The sequence below is a fragment of the Rhincodon typus genome, chromosome 31, assembly GCF_021869965.1.
Source record: "Rhincodon typus isolate 14 chromosome 31, sRhiTyp1.1, whole genome shotgun sequence".
Classification (NCBI taxonomy): Eukaryota; Metazoa; Chordata; class Chondrichthyes; order Orectolobiformes; family Rhincodontidae; genus Rhincodon; species Rhincodon typus.
The window spans coordinates 6,436,638-6,442,627 of record NC_063362.1 but is presented as its reverse complement, the minus strand read 5'-3'; the positions used below and the strand labels follow the sequence as shown (position 1 = coordinate 6,442,627).

At 45.6% G+C, this 5,990-nt stretch overlaps 1 long non-coding RNA gene across 1 annotated transcript; it reads right to left on the bottom strand.

Moving 5' to 3' along the window:
- Positions 1-369: 369 nt before the first annotated feature.
- Positions 370-4,838, bottom strand: LOC125486673. Its single transcript, XR_007265321.1, has 2 exons — positions 4,358-4,838; positions 370-997 (listed from the first exon to the last, which is right to left on the bottom strand). It is a non-coding gene; the product is annotated as an uncharacterized LOC125486673 (long non-coding RNA).
- Positions 4,839-5,990: the final 1,152 nt, after the last annotated feature.

Sequence of the window (5,990 nt, the reverse complement as noted above, 5' to 3'; positions counted from 1 at the left end):
TTGGGTCAGAATCTATTAACACTGTCCCTCTCACAGTATAACGAAAGTTTGTTTTGGCAACAGTGTCTTAAATTCACTCTAACATTAGCAAATCCTATCAATAAGATGAGGGCAGATGTGGGTCAGGATGCATCTCTCAAAATCCCCATCACCCACACTCCCTCCTCCTGTGCATGGTCACAGTCTTGAGCTGGTATAAAGCCCAAATGGAGAGAGATTTGATAGCACCGAGAGAGAGAGGGAGGAGGAGATCTATCTTTTACGGTGAGGCGCGTTTATCCACAGTTTAACTTGCAATGATTAACCAAACATCCTCATTACTAAAATAAATAAAACCCCAATACAATGACCCAACATTTGACACTTACATTTCATGTTTGCGCATTCAATTATTTATTCTTTCAGAGTTGATTCCCACCTGTTACTTCAGAGCATATTTTAAACCAAAAAGATTATTTGAAACCTCAAAAAGGTGCCATTTCGCAGAGGGAGGTGGGGAGTAGCTGAGGGAGATCGTGCACTGGGCCGGGATTCAGTGAAGCATTTCTACGGCAGTATACTTGCTGATTGCTTCTTCTCATGGCACACAACAACCAGCTAAGACACTGCCAAAGAAACACCCACATTTGGCCAGTGAGGCGGCTTCCCTTATCCTCATCCATCTCTCCACACACTCATCAGAGCCCAGACGACTCTTGCAGCTGGCGTCCAAAATAGCCCATCAGCTCGAGCCAATTCCGGAGACTTTAAACACGCTCTGCAGAGAATCCAAAGTGCAACAGCTGGTCAAAGAATGTATGAGTCAACGCCAGCTCAGCCAATGGGAGCCAGATCCCACCCATGCCTCCATAAATCAGCTTGTTCAAACCTTCGCTCCGCACAGGGGCTCTTCAACGTTGCAGGATGGAGGCAGATTCACAGGGCCCTCGCTGAACTGGGTGACGCGAGTCAGTGCGCTCCGTTCGCGCATGGCAACGTTCTGGGCAGGCAGGCACACCTAAAGAAATCAAACATTTCATGTTATACAGGTTCCGGTCGTTCCACTTTTATCAGGAGGGAAATGAAACGGTTAATAACAGGAATTTGAACCGAAAGAACATCACAATGATGACGCAGCTTTCCTGTCACCAAACCCCACCTCCACCTGACACCAGGAACCTAGGCAGATCGCTTTGTCGGTGGAGCCTATAAATCCGTGATGGTTACAGACGGAAGGGGTTAGTACGGTCACCAATTGATTTTTTTAAAACTACCATTCCCTCGCTTCTACCTGGCCATGAACTATACAAGGGTCACAGTACCACAGGTGCCAAGGGCTCTCAGCAATCAATTGATATTGTGCTGCCGCTCCAAACGGAGTATGAGCGGGCTATTCAACTGCTTTGGCATCACAGACAAGTCCTGTTCTGTTTGCGGCCAGAGGTTCACAGTTCCAGCGGCAAGCCTTCAATTGGTTTGAAACCCTCTCCCAAGAAAGGGCCTATAACTACTACACAGAGGTCACCCGTTCAAATCTGACCAGTTCAGATCCGTTTTATTTGTCCACAGTGTGTGGGCATCACTGGCAAGGCCAGCACTTGTTGCCCATTCCTCCCTTGCCCTCAAAGGTAAGGGTGAGTTGTCCTCTCAGACCGCTGTAGTCCTTGTGGTGTAGGGGCACCCATGGTGCTGTTAAGGAGGAGTTCCCTGGTTTTTGGTGACACTGAGGGAGCGGTGATATATTTCCAACCCAACAACTCCTATTTATGTAGCAACTTTGTCGTAACATAAAAAAGGTAACTTGTAGGAACTTTAAATACAACAAAAAAACTTACTCAAGGCAACTGGCATCAATTACTTGGGTCAAAAAAGTTAGTTTTAAGAAGATTTTCGAGGTGGAAAGGTGAGGTACAAGGAAGGAATCCCAGAGCATGGGGGCTAGGTAATAGAAGGTATTGCAAACAATAACAGTGCAGTTAAAGTTCGGGAATCAGGAAGGTGTGGGATTTGGAGGGGAGTTTACAGATAATTGGGTTTCTAAGTTCTTTCTTCCAGGGGTCAGGAGGTCATAGTGTTGGAAAGTACAATCAAAGAAGCTTTCACAAGGCACTACACTGCATCTTCTCACTGGCGAAGCACTGTGGCCATTGTGCCGAGGCGATGGGTGAAATGAACGTTTACAGTGGTGGGGACAGCACTGGTCAAACAGGCTCCTTACTTTATGTTGAGCTCCTCCAATGTTCTTGATCGTCCAGGCAAGTGCAGAACGTAACTCCTCACTCCACGTCTAGACCTTATGTTTGGTGGAGAGGCTTTGGGCCCTTCTGTCAATGCTCCACCTTGCAAGGCCCGCAAATACCCAGAATTAGCTCTTTCACTGAGGTTGTGTTGTTCCTGAATGACATCTTCATCTAGCAAGATGATAGGGTGAGGTAGGACACAGTCCACATGGACTGAGGCCAACGTAGTGAAGAAGTAGGGCAGCACGGTGGCTCAGTGGTTAACACTGCTGCCTCACAGCGCCAGGGACCGGGGTTCGATTCCACCCTCGGGTGACTGTCTGTGTGGAGTTTGCACATTCTTCCCGTGTCTGCGTGGGTTTCCTCCGGGTGCTCCAGTTTCATCCCACAGTCCAAAGATGTGCAGGTTAGGGTGGATTGGCCACGGGAAATTGCCCATAGTGTCCAGGGATCTGCAGGCTAAGTGGGTTAGCCATGGGTAAAGCAGGGTTACAGGGATAGGATAGGATGGGATGGGTCTGAGTGGAATGCTCTTCGGACAGTCAGTGTGGACTCGATGGGCCAAATGGCCTGCTCCCACACTGTAGGGCTTCTATGATCCTAAGAGGTTTTCAGGGTCTGCATGCACTCGACTCTTAAGATGTTTGGGCCTCTGTCGCTAACTCCCGAGAACTATCTACTGACCTCCCACGGAAAGTTCAAAGTGTGTGAACCAAAGATAAGAGCTGGATTGGGTGTGGTCGCTCAGTGCTTCCTGCTCAAGAGGCCTCCCACATGGAAGAACCAGTAAAACATGGAAATGAGACACTTTGGTCCAACTTGTTCTCTACACCACAAAACAGGAGCCCCAGTACATTCATTTACAAGTATTACTGCCTTTATATTTAAAAAAAAAGGCTGCTTTCTCAGTCAAATGCTTGCTGGGATCCATACAGTAACCCCTTACAAACAGGGAACAAGGGCCACCCAGCTCTTCCAGCCCATTCTGTTATTTAATAAGATCATGACTGGTCTGATTCTAAACTCAACTCTATATTCGTGCATAACACCTCCATCCCCACCCTCCCCCCCAAGAATCCTTCACCCCACTCCAGTCAGCAAGAATATACCTAGCTCCACCTTCAAAATATTTATCAATTCTGCATGCACTACCTTTTGAGGGAGGGAATTTCAAAGACTCACATGCCTTGTTGTTGGAAATGGCCCACAAGGTGCCATTTTTCTGCAGAGGGTCATCGTCCAGTAACCACCTGGTGAAAGGTTTGTCCACTGGGAAGCTTACAAAATAAAGGCATGAAACTTGCAATCAGTTCCAATCCCCCCCCCCCCCCCACCAGAGGCAGGTTTTAAATTTCATCAAAGTCTTACAGGAACGCCTTGACATAACTGCTTTCTTGGAAATGGCATTTTGTAGAAGATTCGCGCTCCAGCAATTTTAAATCAGCGGGGTCATAAACTGTGCATTTCTCAATCACACACATTAGGTCAGAACTCACACGATACCTGGTTACAGTCCAACAGGTTTATTTGAAATCGCAACCTGACGAAGGGGCTGCACTCCGAAAGCTTATGTGTTTTCAAATAAACCTGTTGGACTATAACCTGGTGTCATGTGACTTCTGACCTTGTCCACCCCCAGTCCAACACCGCACCAGCGCCCCCCACCCACATCAACCACACACACTACAGAAAGGCCTGACATCTGGCACTACTTCACCACTGCCTTCTGCACCCTCAGACTTACACTAGCCACAAGTGGCGTATTTTAATCGCCAGCTAAAATGATTCTCTTCTGCTGTTTTGGCCCATTAGTTTTCTGCATGAACAAAATGACGCTGAATTCACACCTTTAGGACACTGCACACCAAATCGGTGCCGTTGATAAAATACCACTGAACTGAAAGTGGTGAAGCGAGACAGACTGAAGGAGAACTAACTCAGTCAAAATCCACATCCCGCTAAATGCAATTATGACTGGATTAACGAGAAAGAGAAAAGCATGCAGAAGGATATCCTGTACCAGCAGGTTGCACAGATGCCTCTAAATAAATAATAAAGCACTTCCTTCAGACAGAACGGATAAAGGTTTAAACAATAAACTTTGACAAGATGGGGACATAAAGGAGGGAAGTTTCTACCTGTATGCTTGAACAAGCCGATGTGTCACATCTGGTTCCAAAGATATCTTCTGGACCCCAAAGGGACAGCTCATTTCTTCCTGGCTGAAACGTAGCGTTGTGGCACCTTCCTGTTTTACCTGCAGTTGGGGGCTCACTGCTCAGTCGGCGAGCATCCAGCTGATATACTTTATATACACGAGTGACACTTCAACAGTGGCAGAAACCACACCTAACCATGAGTCACGACACCCTCACATTTCAGTTCTCGACTTTACTCCCCACTTCCCTGTGGCGCTTTTAAAGACTGGAGTCATACTGGGTGCAAAACAGAAAGTAGAAATAAAATGCAAAGCTCAATAGCCAGAAAGAACTAGGAGCAGGCGAGAAAACTGGCACAAGCAAAGTAAGTGCCAAATTCTAAACCAATCAGCTGGCATTCCCCTCGGCACAGTTATTTTGGGAAACAAGTTTAAATTCTCTAATGCCCTTTGCCAACACGGGAAATGATCACTGGGGTGGGTTTGGAATGTACGAAGAAGACAGTAGACCATTCTGAGACATGCACTGTGCAAAACCCTTTAAAGCATTTGTTAACTCCTACCATTCCAACAGGACTTTACATTGTCAATATCTCAGGCTCTTAAAGCCAGTCTTTATAAAAAGTATGAAAGTCACCAATCCTTAGATATCGCGTAGAGAAATGCAAACAGAATTTAAATTATGCCAACCATGGGGAGTTTCTCAGTTCAGCTGATGTGATTCCAATTAACTTTGCATTCTGTCAACACTGACTGATACTTCTCTTCCTTCACAGGTGTGTCGTGACAGGTACAAATATTGTAAGCATGCAAACTGGTTGGGTGAGTGGTTTATCAGACACAAGATTGCCAAGGTGCCAATCATTCCCACATAGAACACATTCCTGCTTTATTCAGTCTTCAGTCAAACTTCGATCCGGCTTGGCTCACAATACTGTTGGGAAACACTCTGGAATTCAGTTCAACCAGCGATTAACACTCCTTTAGGTGCTGCTACACCTTACCTGCTTCATGGTCTCCATAGTTAATATGTTTAACCCTTTAGACAGACACACTCTCTCAGACAGAACAGAAAGAACTGGGCATGGAGAAATTCTGAAAAGAAGTCAAGAAAGGACAGGAAGGCACTCGGGGTTAGGCAAAGCCAGAAGGACAAAAAATAACAGCTAGTCAATAGTTTGTATGCTCTATTCATTCAGAATGGAAAATGATACATTAATAGAATGAAAGAGGAAAGTGGCAAAAAACTGCACAAATAAACAGCTAACATAGCTTTGCAAATGGGGAATATCACAGGTGATTAAGTTTAACTTGATTGTAACAAAACAGGGCACGGTTAGATGAAGTGAGGAAGCCTTTTAATGAGATTGTCAGGCCCATCACTTCTACTTTCCTCACCAGCTTCACAAAAGCAGTTTCTTTCCCCAGAAAATGATTACATTGGAGGCTTAAAAAGCAACCAATTCATTAATACATTTTATTGAAGACACTTTGTCACGATTAATGGCTCCTCATTTCCACAACAGCAACAACTTGTGGACTCTAAGACATTCCAAGGGGAATATATCCAAAACAAAATGGACACAGAGACAAAACAGAGACCGAGAGCAGGT